The sequence below is a fragment of the Panthera tigris genome, chromosome E2 (assembly GCF_018350195.1).
Source record: "Panthera tigris isolate Pti1 chromosome E2, P.tigris_Pti1_mat1.1, whole genome shotgun sequence".
NCBI lineage: Eukaryota > Metazoa > Chordata > Mammalia > Carnivora > Felidae > Panthera > Panthera tigris.
Genome location: NC_056674.1, coordinates 44,907,671 through 44,923,593, shown reverse-complemented (window position 1 = coordinate 44,923,593; position 15,923 = coordinate 44,907,671). Strand labels below are relative to the sequence as shown.

At 39.1% G+C, this 15,923-nt stretch overlaps 1 long non-coding RNA gene across 3 annotated transcripts in view; it reads right to left on the bottom strand.

Moving 5' to 3' along the window:
• The window catches only part of LOC122234143, a 46,256-nt gene that overhangs the window by 19,712 nt on the left and 10,621 nt on the right, over nt 1-15,923 (bottom strand). For 2 of the 3 annotated variants that reach the window (XR_006211901.1, XR_006211899.1), the window contains exons 3-4: nt 15,235-15,317; nt 597-1,261 (exon numbers count right to left, since the gene is read on the bottom strand). This is a non-coding gene — a long non-coding RNA (uncharacterized LOC122234143). Of the gene's footprint in view, nt 1-596; nt 1,262-15,234; nt 15,318-15,923 lie in introns of those variants that run through there. The other variant, XR_006211900.1, reaches the window with a different exon arrangement.

Genomic DNA, 15,923 nt, shown 5'->3' with positions numbered 1-15,923 from the left:
AGAACTTCTGTACTTTTAACTGTTTGTCTCCTTTTTTTTTAATTTTCAAAAACCAAAAGAAAGAAAACCTTTCAGACATGCACACTGGAAAAATAAAAGCAGATCACAGATTAAATGGTTTCGTATACTCACAGAGTTGCTGGTGAGTTGCTACTGAAATTACAATCGCTTCTAGTTTTTATACACTGGATATTCAGATAAATACCAGAAAAGGTATGTGGTGGAAAGAAGGTTGTTACAGTAGATTTATTATAACATTTCTGACCATAATTGTATGCTTTACCTCTTTCAGCCAAAGCAAATTTCGGTTCAGTGTCAAGAAAGAGAACTCTAAATTCCACTGAATCGATCAGCTGCCAGTTCAATCATAGGTCCTAAGATCCTGAAATTCTGAAATCATATTTCAGAATATAATTGATGCTAAAAGGAATAACAAAGCTACCTCACTGAGTAGACTTTTTCTCCACGGAGCTCAAAATACTTTGCCACAACAGCCTTACAAAGTCCTAAAGGGCAGGTTTTATTAGTTGTACTTTCTTACAAAGGAAGCTGAGGCACAAAAAGCAAAAAATGCATTTTCCTGATTATTGCTAAGTTCTCTACAGAGCTAAAACAGGACTAGTTAGAGCTGGTGTTCTCATAAGACCTCACTTATTTTACAGTACACAAAGTAAGAATTTTTGAATGCATGTTCCACCGACAATATCTCCAGAGCAAAGAAGGTTAGTAATCCCTATAAATTGATTGAATAACTATCTGTAAACCAGAAACTGTCCACTTTACAACCTGGGGTTCAACTTCACTTTGATCCAAGCAACAAATAAAAATCAGACTTTCAAATTATCTAGTTGAGGCGGTTTGCAGCTTGGTAGGCATAAAGTTAAAGGGAACTAGTATTTTAATGTAGCTTTTTTAGAGCATTCTGATTAAGTACATATTTCACAGCACTGTATATCCAGGACCTCACTTTATCATTAGCATGTGATTAGTAACATTTTACTGAAACAAAATAGAATGAATGTTCCTGAGGTTTTGTTTCCTTTCTCTGGTTTGCTTAATCCTAGTCTCTCTCTGGCCAATTCTTTCCAAAGTAAGTTTTCTTAACCCACCATCCCAAGTGAATGGGAATGAACAAGATCCATGTTCTTCCAGGCCTCTCCATTGAGATTTCCAATTTTCACAGGTCACCCTGGGAGTTGTTTGGGGCAGTTGGCACAGCAGATCTTTAATAGCTCAGACTTGGTCATCAGTCCTTGAACCACTGGAGGCAAAAAAGATGCATCATTACCTCTCCACGGTACATCTACCACACTGTATTCTCTGTCTGCTTTCAGAGATTATTCCATGAAGCTCAAAACTCCACATGTGTTATGAACTTCTATGAAATACTGAGGTGTTTCTCTGGAATCCAGGTTCTGTCTGGATTATTATGATGAATTTCCTTGAATCTCTGCTTGAGTTCACCAGTAGAAATCTGGTCCAAAACTCTGGAGGTAAAGGACTAATGTTGAGAAAGTCAGATTGTCCCATTGTCATCTATATGACACGTGGTCAAGTCAAAGTATCCAAGAGAGTATCCATATCGATTTATAGCACACTTGGCATTTAAGAAACTGATAACATAGAATGGGCACTGACATCCATGGCATTAACCAGATATCCCAGCGTTTAGAACATTAAGACCCATGCCAGCCTGTTTCAGAAGGCAGTGGACCATAGTCCAAAGGATGAGAGACTCCAGCATTAGACAGAGCTAATCCAAGCCCAGTCACTCTCCAGTTGTGTGACCTTGCAAATAACCTAATGTGTCTGAGGGTCCCTTTAAACATATTTCATAGGACTAGTATGTGAAAAAGTATACCAAGTACTTGGAATGTGCTCCACAGGGAAGGCACCCAGTAAATCACTCATTAATTTACTCAATATCTGTGTGCCAAGAAAAGAGCTTTATATACGTTACTTCATTTGATCCCCACACAATTATATGAGTGGCCCTTATATAAAAGAGAGGCCATCAGGAGATCATTTTAAAATAGATCCCAATCCAAATAGGTCAATGTACGTTAGGATAAAGAGACTGGAGATAGACCCTTGAATGCAGCCAGAGGATAGACACCTGCAGTCTGCCATTTCCAGAGAGGGGGGACCCAGGAGAGTGCATCCTGAGAGTCAGCGCTGAGCATCTACCAAGCGAGGACACCACCAGCAGATCAGTGCAGGACTGCCAAAATCTTCCCTGTCCCTCCTCCTCCTCCTCCTCCTCCTCCTCCTCCTCCTCCTCAGCCCTTCCAGCCCCCATCTGAGGGCCATTCACGGGTGAAGCTCCTCCAGCAAAGAAACAGAGAAGTCAATTCATCCCCACCTCCTACTGTGGGCTTCTCAACCTAAAACAACACCATGCTAGGCAAAAAGAGTGGCTTGAACTTTCAGTAAAGGTCAGAATGTTACATAGAACTGGTCATGTTTTTACTGAAATTAGACTCTTCTTATGACTAGAAGTAACCAGAAGATATTTTCTTAAATCTAAGAGTAGCTGGAAAAGCTAGAAGATGTGTCTGAGACTTCATACAGATGCAGGCAAAGAACTGGCACAAAATGGGTTTGAAGGGTGGGGGAAAGAACACAGTTTGTATCCTAGAGGTCTACTTTCCAATATCCCATTGCTTTTAATATAAAATACGTTCACCTGTAGGGGCACCAGGGTGGCTCAGTCGGTTAAGCATCCAACTTCGGCTCAGGTCATGATCTCACAGCTTGTGAGTTCAAGTCCCGCGTCGGACTCTGTGCTGACCGCTCAGAGCCGGGAGCCTGCTTCAGATTCTGTGTCTCCCTCTCTGTCTCTCTGCTCCTCTCACTCACACTCTCTCTCTCAAAAATAAATAAATAAACAAACATTTTTTAAAAATTTAATATATGTTCACCTGTAAGTCCTATGAAACTACAAAATGAAAATTGTTTCATGGCCATTAGCCAAATAAAAAATACTTTTTTAAACAGTTTATTTATTCTGAGAGAGAGAGAGTATGTGGGATGCGGGGGTGGGGAGGCAGAAAGAGAGAACCCCTAGCAGGCTCCCTCTGACAGCACCGAGGCAGACGCCGGGGGGTGCTCAATTTCACAAACCATGAGATACTGACCTGAGCCAAAATCAAGAGTCAGATGCGTAACTGACTGAGCCACCCAGGCACCCCTAAAAATTACTTCTGAAACTCCTTGTTTCTAGATTTAAAGATAAGCATTCCATGCTGCCATGAAAGTCTATATGCACGAAAATCTGAATGAGTCTCCATAATCAAATGTGTGTCTCTACCATATTGCACTGGGATTAGTTTAGTCATTCAGGGTGAATATACTGAGCAAGAAGAGAAACACCTATAAAGCTCAAAGTGAAGCAGAGCTATAATTTGAATAAATCAGACTATTTCCTATTTCAAAGGATATTGATAGTCATTTAGGTTATCTAGAACTCCCACCTCCTAGCTCCTACACCATCTGAATTCACTAGACAAATATCCACCTATTCCTTCACTTTATCTTGCGTGGATCTAACCAAAGAATAAGGGGGTGGTGGGACTTGACATCCAGGTTTTTGTGTGCTTTGCAACTAAGTATAAAAATATTATAAATGTGAAGTATGGGCAGGGTGGAAGCATGCAGTTGGGGAAGAACACCTCAGGGCTTCAAAAATATTGGCAATACTTTAATATCTCAGCTGGAAGGCAAACACATTTTATTTCATTGTTCTTTATACATCACATATACATTTATAAAATGTGTATAGCAAACATTTCAAAATTTTCAAAAGCTTTTCTATGTATGGAGACTGTAAACATATCAGCGGTTGACAGGGGTTGGGAAAGAGGGAGGGATGGATAAATAGGTGGAGCACAGAGGGTTTTTAGGGCAGTGAAGCTATTCCGTATGATAGTGTAATGGTGAATATATGTCCTTATGCATTTGTCAGACCCACAGAACTACAACGCCAAGAGTGAACACTAATGTAAACCATGGACTTCAGGTGATAACAACACGTGTCAATGTAGGTTCATCAAATATAACAAATGTACCACTCTGATGCAGGATGTTGATAGTGGGGGAAGCTGTGCATGTGTGGGGTTAGAGGGCATATGGGAACTCGTCTTACTTCCTCCTCGATTCTGCTATGAACCCAAAAATGCTCTAAAAAATGAAGCCTACATTAAAACACACACACACACACACACACACACACACACACACACACACACACACGTATTGCTGGTCTCTCCTGAATGTTCACCTCCAACTGTTTGAAATCTATTTTAAATGACACCTCCATAAGGCCTTCCCTGACACTTCCTCTTCCCACAGAGGAGCCCATTACTCCTCTCTATGCTACCGTTGTTCCTGACCTTTATTCCAACTCTTCCATGGGATGTGCACTGCATGTCCACTGAGGGAAAAGAAGGTATCATCTTGGTGTTCTTTATATTTCAAACATCTACAAGAATATCTTGCATATGATAGATACTCAATGTAACTTAAATTATGTCATAACATATTTCTATAATTTATAAAATAATATAGAATAATCAATAATGTTACAACCAAATCTGATTTTTTGCCTCAAACAAATTAAATCTACAAAGATGCTTCCAACATCCCCGATATACTGAAATGACACCCATCAGCATTTTAACTAGTTTTCTTTCCTTGCTGGCGAGTAACTGCCACTACTATAGATATGAGCTCATTTGAGGGAACGAAAAGAGCTATCCCAAAGATCATTTAATAGACCTATGCATAATTATCAATTTCCTCCTGAAGCTAACATTTGCTAAAAGAAAAGGAAAGATTCTATTAATGATCAAAACACTTGACTTTCTGGACCTATTCCATTTAATGGAGAAAACTCCGTTCTCTGCTCTTGGGTTACTGCCAGGTGGTCTTTTACCGGGAATCATTCTAAACTTCTAATCACAGTTCAACAACCATCTGCCAAATCATATACAGGTATTGATATTTGCCACTCTACAGTTATATTACATCAAATGTCAATGCAATCAACTCATTAGCAGGCTTATATCGAGCTTCAGTGCTCACTACCCACTTCTGTACCTCTTTGATTAAGCAATACATGGACTACATTCCTTGTCTGTCTACCAGCTGGTCAGTTCAGTAATACTGCTGATATAAAATCAAATGAGCAAAAGAAAGAAGTAACAAAAGCCCCTATGAATGCTGTGGTTCCTTCACATGCAGAATATTAATATACTATCTAGCAAGAAAAGCAAAGGAATTCAAAGAATGAATTCTTAGAGAATCGTTTTAACCAAATATCACATGAAGTAATTAAAAAACACTAGAATTGTCCCTGGATCACACTTTGCTATCATTCTTCCACCCTCCTTCCTGAGATTTTAAATCTTTCTTGCTCATATAAAAACCACTGGCACACCTGAAGTGTGACTGTCACATGCAGAATCTGAATATGAGAGGTCAGCATGGCTTACTGGTATGCTGGCCCACTGCTCCAAATTTTATATCTCTTCTGTCCCTCAGTTATTGCCTGACATGATTTAACAACTGTAATTCCTTATTTAACGATGTCAAAGGTTTTTAGGAAATTGACTGTATTTCACCAACGATATATTTCTTCTTGATTACGGAGTGGTTAAAATGATTTTAAACCAAGACAGCAAAATAAAGCAGTAATAAAATCAATAAAAGGTGCTTAAAACATTCCTTCTATTAGGTAATGGCATTTAAAATATCCGTAGCTTGTAATGGCACTTAGGATATGCCCAAAAATCAATGAACTAAATTACTTATTGAACTAGTTAATTTGAACATTGAGTTTTTTATGTATATTGATAAAATGGGCTACAGAATACTCCTGGCAAGTAGCAATACCATGTTCATGGTCAGATGTCTCCCTCTGCTGGAAAAACAAATTAAACAATTTTCTTCAGTTCCAAAACAAAAAGATAAAAAAATTAAAAGATATAACCTCAAAAAGTTCACCACAGGCCTCTGAATCTTAAATGGCTCCAGAAATTCTTAGGAATAATATAAAATCATTAAGGGTTAAAAAAAACATATGCACCTTTTTAAAACTTTATCATTAATCTGGACTATGGGAATTTACATTCAATATACAATAGCAAATGAGAACCAACATTTCATTATTTCAGAACTATCTTCCTAATTTTCTAACCATTCTCCTAGGGTTTTTTGGCATCTTAGAGTAATAGTCTAAAAGCCTTGAATCCTTTCTCTTTGATGTCAGGAAGGAAAAGGGTTTGAATTTTAAAAGAGAAAGTATAAATCTGTGCTCAAGGAAAAGTCTACATTCTTAGTAATTTAATTTGCTCAAAATCGAATTTGAACTATCTTTGCAAATGATGATTTTTGAGAACTCAAAGTATGAATCCGCTAAACAGCTTCACATTCCTCTCCCTGCATGAAGTGGTAGGAGAGTTTCCAATACTATTATTACCATTATTTTCTTCCCCCAAACATCTACTATTTAAAATGCTAAGTACTTTATTGAAAAGACTCTTCAGTGCTTTTCAATTTCTCCCCCTGCCAGTTCAGCCCTAAGCAGGTGTTAGAGTTCTGAAGAGCTTGCCTCAGGACTTTTAACTTAAACTACAAAGGGGAGCTTCAGAAATTACGATAAAAGGTGTTAAGAGAGAAATGAAGGTGAAGAGGTTATCTGACACTAACCTAAAATTGTATACAGCACCTTTCAAAAATTACTGCTACCCAGAATATAACATTTTGGTTTGGAATTTCTTCAATAATAGTCCATATATTTTTCACTCACATTTCAACACATTCCATTTACATTCTAAACAACAGACATATATAAAATTACATGCATTGACAGGAAATTTGTAATCATAGGCTTTTGCTCATTCTGCATTTGGTTTGGTTTTGTGTTGCTTTGTCTTTGCGTGTAGGGAGACTAAAGAGGAAACTACAGAGAGTATCGTTTTTGCAGGCTGAAAGATCCTTGACCAACGTGTTATGGACGCACTGTGTAACATATCACCCAGGTTTCACAATACAGTTAATACATGTTTGATTCTTGCTAGGTGCAGATGCTAAAAAATCAACTAAGCTAGCCTTTCTTTATACATACCCTAAGACAGAAGAGACACATGTCAAATGGACCATTACTGTGCAGCACCATGCGCACTAAAGTAGAAATATGCACAAAGTACTGTGGGGACACAGAGGACAGAGGAACGAAGGCTACCTGGGGAGGCAAGGAAAACTCCAACAGAAGGGATGGCCTTTCTGAGTAGGATCCTTGAGAAAGACCTAGCAATTCTCCTGGTATACAAGGGGGTCAAGGGCAATTCAAAGAGTGAGAATCAGATAAAGCACAGAGAAAAGCAAGTGGCTGGAAATAGCTAAAATGGCTGGAGTTTCAGGTTGGTTTGGCAGAAGTCAAGAGCAGTGAGGGCTTGGGAAGAGTCCTGGATACCTTCCTGGAGTTCAAATTTTGTCCCATAGGCATTGGAAAGGTTTGGAAGGATTCTAAGGAAATAACATCAGCACTTTGGGGGGTCGGGGGCCTGAAGGATGGTGGGATACCAGCAATGTAGAAGATGGCCTAAAGGTCCTGGCTAGAGGCAGGTAAAAGGTGTCTGCAGTCATCTTTATGAGACCCAAAAGAAAGCACAGCACGTGACTAGTGAGATAAGGAACAAACTGCAGAAGTCTAGAAGACCTGAAAGGATGCCAGCAATAAGAAGCATTACCACAAACCCAGGTTAGCTCCTACTTCTCTTTTGACTTCTGTGTCAAAGAGAAGAAAATTTCATATGTTACATGAGCAATGCACTGATTTTTTTAAAGATTTTTTCCCTTTCCTTTTCTTACAGAAAGCAAAAAATTACAATTTACTATTGACAAGCCTTGTTCCATACTTAAAAATATAATGTATACCAACTTCACATTGATTTAATTTGCTTTAAAGTCCATCTCCATAGTTCCTCTAGGTGCATTAAAACTTGAGCTTCAACTTGATAAAGTATGTGTGCATGTATCCCAAACTGGAAGGTACGTAAAAACCAAAACTAGCTGCTACATTTGAAATTAGGATTATGGTTGATTTTTGTTCTTCCACAGCAGTTATTTAATATTGCTGCCCCAGCTTTTCAAATTAAAAATAAATGCTTCTTTGATTTACTAACTTGAAGAAAAAAAGAAATAATATCTCTCTCCTTAAAAAGATGAAAAGCTTAATCTGTCTTCAAACCTTGTAACTGTTTTGATACTAAATTCATAAATCTGCATCTAAGATCCAGATAAAACCAAGAAGAAATGTTTAATTTTACAGGGCCATTAAGAGTGCTCTGAAAAGAATCAGAATGGAAACAAAAGACCAAAGGTTTGAGACATTTTAAAACATTAAAGAAATTAAACTAGTTGTTTGCTTATTTATGTTAATGTAATGAATTCTTTTTATTAAAGCTGACAGCATGTGTAATCGAAGGAAGAGGTAAATTCAAAATAAAGGTCTTTGAGACTCAAACCAAAGGAGCTCCCAGGGCTGAATCTGGCCTCCTGGGTTTTCTTTTATACTCATCTGTTATAAGTGTTCCTGTACCAATCTTAAAGTGTCTTGTTGTAATCACAGCAGCCCCTAACACCGATCCTGAAAGAAAATTAACTCTTCAGATGGGAGATTTCCTACAGTCTATGCACCGCAGTCTCTCTGGGCTTCATCCAAGATTGGTGAACTGTGTGCCATTGTGGCCTTCTTACAGGCTTTCAAAGCACAATGGAAAATAGTTCTCTAACATATTTGTACCAGGCAAGGGGTCCTGTGGAGAGTTCTGTTTCCTGGATATAAACTAGAAATTGCTGTAATTTTTTTAGTTCTTTTTTTAATTTTTAGTTAAATGAAATAGGACAACAAGAATAATAACAACCATCCAGGGCCAACACACAGGACCATCACTTGTATAAAACATAAAACAAGGAAAACCTCTTTAAACTAATCAGGACTTTCTGTAACGATTAGCCATCTGAAAAATTAAAATGATCAACAATACATTATGAAATGGGAATTTTAAAAAACACATTTTCATAAACTAAAAATACCTGAGGCAAAACATAAGAATAAAGAAATATTCAGTAACTACAAAAGATGAATTTTAACTCTTGTTCTGCTGGATTACTTAAAACATAAACACTAAGTAATCAAAATAAAAAATTCTCATAATCTGTCATAAAGTATAACGATGATGACGACTCTATGCTGCAGTGAGAACGAGGTCTAACGTCTCTGAGCTCTTCCTAAGCTGTGAAACTGTGCTAAGCTCTTGAAGTCACAGGACAGACTTGCTGTTTTGCCTGCCCAGCAATCATTCCCCTCTTCTGTTTACAACCTTCCCTTATCCTTCTCCACTGCATGTGGTCCTGGTGAGCTGACCCATCACAGGAGCCCCATGCTCAAAATGATCCCAAAGTGGACATTTAGAGAACTCTATACCTCTGAGCACAGTGCTTAGTTCAGGGAAAGCCCTTAGTCCTGGAAAGGCTAATCAAATTCCATAAATAAAGGTTTGGAGTCCAAGGTCTCCCTTCATTTAAAGATTTAAACCTGTGACTGTCTGTGACCATCCACATGTTTCCTTGTTACTGGTAGGAAACTGGCCTAAAAATGGAGCTAAAACACTGAAAGATGCTGAAAGATATAAATTAAAAAAAAAAAAATTATTTGAGCCCCTGGCACAAGGAGGGCCTCTGGACTTGCCTGGTACATACGATAATAAATTTCCCTTTGAACTTCAGCTAGTTAGAATAGGGTTACACTACTAGCAATCAAGAATAATCTGATTAATAAAAAAATAAAATAAAGGGGCGCCTGGGTGGCGCAGTCGGTTAAGCGTCCGACTTCAGCCAGGTCACGATCTCGCGGTCCGTGAGTTCGAGCCCTGCGTCAGGCTCTGGGCTGATGGCTCGGAGCCTGGAGCCTGTTTCCGATTCTGTGTCTCCCTCTCTCTCTGCCCCTCCCCCGTTCATGCTCTGTCTTTCTCTGTCCCAAAAATAAATAAAAAACGTTGAAAAAAAAAATTTTTTTAAATAATAATAAATAAAATAAAATAAAATAAAATAAAATAAAATAACTCTTGGGGCAGCTGGGTGGCTCAGTTGGTTAAGCCTCCGACTTCAGCTCAGGTCATGATCTCATGGTTCTTGAGTTCAAGCTCTGCATCGGGCTCTGTGCTAACAGCTCAGAGACTGGAGCCTGCTTCAGATTCTATGCCTCCCTCTCTCTGCCCCTACCCCACTCATACTCTGTCTCTCTCAAGAATAAATAAACATTAAAATTTTTTTTTTAAATTAAAAAGAATAAAATTCTTGGAGCACCTTGGGTGGCTCAGTCAGTTGAGCATCCGACTTCCACTCAGATCATGATTTCATGGTTCATGAGTTTGAGCCCCTCATCAGGCTTGCTGCTGTCAGTACAGTCTGCTTCGTATCCTCTGCCCCCCTCTTCCTGCCCCTCCCCCACTCACGTTCACTCTCTCAAAAATAAATAAAACATTCAAATAAAAACCACAATGAGATACCACCTTACACCTGTCAGAATGGCTAACATTAACAGCTCAGGCAACAACAGATGTTGGCGAGGATGCAGAGAAAGGGAAACTCTTTTGTACTGCTGGTGGGAATGCAAACTGGTGCAGCCACTCTGGAAAACAGTATGGAGGTTCCTCAAAAAATTAAGAATAGAACTACCCTATGATCCAGCAACTGCACTACTAGGTACTTATCCAAATAATACAGGTGTGCTGCTATGAAGGGACACATGCACCCCAAGGTTTATAGCAGCACTATCAACAATAGCCAAAGTATGGAAAGAGCCCAATGTCCATCAACAGATGAATGGATAAAGATGATGTGGTGTATATATATATATACAATGGAGTATTACTCGGCAATCAAAAAGAATGAAATCTTGCCATCTGCAACAATGTGGATGGAACAAGATGGTATTATGCTAAGCGAAATTAGTCAGTCAAAGAAAGACAGAAATATCATATGACTTCACTCATAGGTGGAATTTAACATACAAAATAGATGAACATAGGGGAAGGGAAGCAAAAATAATATAAAAATAGGGAGGGAATCAAACATAAGAGACTCTTAAATATAGAGAACAAACTAAGGGTTGCTGGAGGGGATGTGGGTGGGGGGGTGGCTAAATGGACAAGGGGCATTAAGAAAGACATTTGGTGGGATGAGCACTGGGTGTTATATGTAGGGGATGAATCACTGGATTCTACTCCTGAAGCATTATTGTACTATATGCTAACTAATTTGGATATAAATCAAAAAATAAAAAGTAAAATACAGGGGCACCTGCTGGCTCAGTAAGTTAAGAGTCCGACTTCAGCTCAGGTCATGATTTCAAGGTTTGTGAGTTCAAGCGCCGCATCAGGCTCTGCGCTGACAGCTCAGAGCCTGGAACCTGCTTTGGATTCTATGTACCCCCTCTTTCTCTGCCCCTCCCCCACTCATGTTCTGTCTCACTCTGTCTCTCAAAAATAAACAAATGTTTAAAAAAAATTTTTTTAATAGAAATAAAAAATAAGTAAAAAATAAAGCATTAAAAAATAAATAAATAACATGATCTCAGGGTCATGAGCTTGAGCCCCACATTGAGCACAGAGTTTACTTAAAAAAATAATAAAATAAAATAAAATAAAAAGGTCTGGTTAGTGCACACGCATATGGCTAGCCTCCACAGTCACACAAGTGCACGCTGACAGCCAGGATCCCCACAGCTGCTCACGTGCCCAAGGTCGGCCCCAACCCCTACTGCCGGCTCTAGCCCTCACCATTGAGTGTGTGTCTGCAACAGGCCCCTGACACACCCAGGTCTCTACAGCTAGTTCCCACCGCTGTGTGCATACCACCAACTGTGACCACCACCGCTGCCACCCTAGTCTTAGCCACTGGAATTGGAGGCACCACTGAGGACCTCAATATCCCTTGGGACCACTGTAGACCCCTCATAGCTCTCTCCAAGGATCATGCAGTTGATGTGGAGGACTCCAGTTGCCTGAGCCAATGAGATACCACATACCCCTGGACCCAGGGCAACCACTCACCCCCACACTGAGTACCTTGTCACCACTAGACCCAGGGCCTTCCACCTACAGGTGAAGGTCTTTCGTTAAAGTCCATAAAGTCTAAAAGACATGGCTGCTTCTTCAAATGTGAAGACACCTATGCCAGGCTATAGGGATCATAAAGAATCAGGGAAACATGACACCAATAAATGAAACAGTAAATTTCTAGTACCTGACCCCCAAAAAATGGATATACACTAACTGCCTGATAAATAATTCAAAATAATTGTTCTAAGATGTTCAGAGAGCTTTAAGAGAATACAGATAAATAATTTAACAAAATCAAGAATACAATACAAGAACAAAATAAAGGTTGAACAAAAATATAGAAAACGTTTTTAAAAAATACAACTTTTGGAGCTGAAGAATACAATGAATAAAGATTTTGATAGAGAGTTTTCAGCACCAGACACAATCAAACATAAGCAGGAATCAGTTAACTTGAAGACAGATCATTTGAAATTATCCAGTCAAAGGAGCAAAAAGAAAAAAGAATGAAAAGGAATGAAGAAAGCCTAAGGGATTTACAGGATACGATTAAAAGAAACAACCTATGTATTATGGGAGGCCCAGAAGAAGAAAGAGAGAAAGGGGTGAAAAGTTTATTTAAAGAAATAATGGCTGAGAACTTCCCAAATCCAGGGAGAGATCTGGGCATCCAAATTCATGAAGATCATAGGTCCCCAAACAAATTCAAACTAAAGAGGTCTTTCCCAACACACATTATCATAAACTGTCTAAAAGACAAAGAGTGAATTTTAAAGCAGCAAGAAACAAAAAATACTTCACATAAAAGGGAAACCCCCCCATAAGGCTATCAGCGGATTTCTCAGCAGAAACTCTGCAAGTCAAGAAAGAGCAGGATGATACATTGAGTGTTCTAAAAGACAAAAGCTGCCAGCCAAGAATACTTTACCCAGTAAAGATGTCCTTCAAAATTGAATGATAGGTAAAGACTTTCCCAAACAAACAAAAGCTGAGGGACTGTAACAACTAGTAGATCTGCCTTACAGGAAATGCAGGCTGAGAAGAGTTCTCTTTTTTTTGCAGGATAGGAGGCTTTATTTCACTGGAGGGGTGGGGAGGAAGAACCTGGGTACAGGGGAGCAGGTGGACAGGGTGGGTGGTGCTGAGAGGAGTTCTTGAAGCTGAAATGAAAGGACTCCAATTAGTAACATGAAAACATGAGAAAACAGAAAACACACCAGTGAAGATGAGGATATAGTCAAATTCAGAAATACTCTAACACTGTAATGTGAGTATTAATTACTTAACTCGGGCAAAAGATGTAAAGAGTAACACTAAAAACATAAAATGTTGGAGGGGGAGCAAAAGGGTGGTTTAAGCAAATGAAGTTGTAGTTATCACCTTAAAATAGACTATTAAATTTTACATAAGTCTCATGGTAACCACAAAGTAAAAATCTAAAAAAGATACCCACAAGATAAAGAGAAGGAAATCAAAGAATTGTCTGACTAAAATGGGTACATCAGCAAGTATATTATCGTCCACTCTTGCAGATGAGGAAAGAGAGGATGTTAAAGTAAACAGGTCTGTCTGCTTATACAGGCTGCACTATTAAAACACTATGCTCTTCTACCCTGCTAATATGACAACATGACAACATATTTCCAGTGGTTTCTACAAATATGACAACAACAACAATAACAATAATAATATGTGATTATGGAAAAACTGAAAACCATAACAAGAAAATGCAATATACTACTCATTATCATTACTCAGGGACAACCACTGTTAATAATTTGAGGTATTTCTTTCCAAGCTTTTTTTCTGAAGCATTATCTAGCAACATTTCATATTAATACTTAAGTATTTCATTTTAATACTTAAACTAGTATTTGGTATTTCTTATTAAAAACCACACATCACTGTTCAATATATAGCAAAACAAAACCCACCCCTGAAAAGGTTAAACTGTAAGGAGAGGGTAATACACAAATTGAAGAACTCATTTGCAAACCAGCCTATATTTACACCAAATACAGAAGTTACTCAAAATACAGAAACTTTAAAAACATTCAGAATCAACTAAAAGGTCAGCACAGTTTGCATAAGATCTCTCAGCAAAACAAATCTGAAGTTACCTGCATTCCTGGAAAGAATCTTAAGTAAAACACAAAATTATTAGAAGTTTCCAAAACATGGCTTTGCAAATTTTACTCATGCAATAAGTGCTCATTATTGAGTGCTATTCTGGCACTCAGGTGCCTTGGAATCCAAAGAGGAACAGTACAAAACCTCTGCCCTCTAGGAACCTTCCTTCAACCTTGGGAGCCTGAAAATAAACAGAGACTAAATGATACATTAAGTACAAGGATAGACCACGTGTCAAACACTTGAGTATAACTGCCCTGAGGGTCAAGGTCCTCTCAAAAGCTCCTGCACTGAGACCCAAAGGATGATGCAGACAACAGAGGGAAGGACACAGCAAGCAGAGAGAAAATATATGCAAAGGCAGCAAGGCATGAGTAAGGATGGCACAGCAGAGGAATCATCACTCTGGCTAGTGATCAGGTGGTATGTAAAGAAGCTGGAAAGGTGACCAGAAACTAATGAGCCTCTTAGGCCATTTACAAAACTGACTAACCAATTAGATTTCTTTGAAAAAAGAATGGATGATCTGGATGACTCCCAAGTTTATGACTAGGCCACTGGGACGATGGGAGCATCTGCTAAACTCCTACAAAAGAAGAAAATCTGAGAAGAAAAATGTCAAATTCAATTCCGTCCTGTTCAACTTGAGATGTTATGGGACATAAAACACCTGGATGGAGAGATCCCATAGATAGAAGCTGTCCTGATCTGGAATTTAGCAAAGAGTTTTAAGCTTAAAGTATTTTAATAAATTGCCTACCATCATCAACCAGATTATGCAAGACTGTAGGAAATTCATACAAAATTCTTAGCAACAGGGTGCCTCGCCTAAGTTTTACATAGAAATTAGACTTTTTCCCTCTCACCCAAGATACACTACACTCAGTTTCTACATACTGCTTTCAATAAGGAAAAGAAAGTGTAGGGTTTGGGGAATACAATTGCTACTAACATGGGGGTCACAAACTTAACTCACATTTAACTCGATGCTCAAATGTTCAGGAAACCCGTACTCTTATTTTTGTCCCTGATGAGCCTTCCTTCACAAGCCTCCACACGCTGGTTAACATGGAAAAAAATAACTTTTTAAAAATTAAATGTCCAAACTGGTTTAAGTTAAACAATCCCTTTGGAATAGTTTCCATCTTGTAGCCAATGTTCTCCTTAGCCTCCCTTCTCCCCCTAAGAAGACTGGCATATGAATGGAGGTGCGGGGTACATGTGACTTTGGGGCAATGGAAGAAAGGGGGCTAGTCCTTACGCTGTCCTTGGATGTATCCTGGCCAGTGTCTGCTGGCCTCTGGTACAATGTTTCTTATAGCTGTGTCACTGAGGGCCATGGTGGCCTTCACAGCCATTCCATGGCTGATATATTTGGGACCCTTTCTTGTGGCTGGGCTGCCCTGGGAGTGCTCCCAAGCCAACTGGCCTCACCTCAGTGCCCCTGAGGTATTTCTGTGACTATGGTTAGGGCTGGCTCAGGTATTCTGTGCTGTGGGATTTAGTGCATAGCAGAAATATCCCCCCATTATAGCCATCTCCTTTTGCTACTTGTGGGTCCTCTGTCCATGCCTCACCAGAACCAAGAGGAGCACAGGCAGCCAAACCTGAAAGCCTTCATTCCACTGCCTTCACCTTTGCTATCAAATCAATGTAGTTACACAC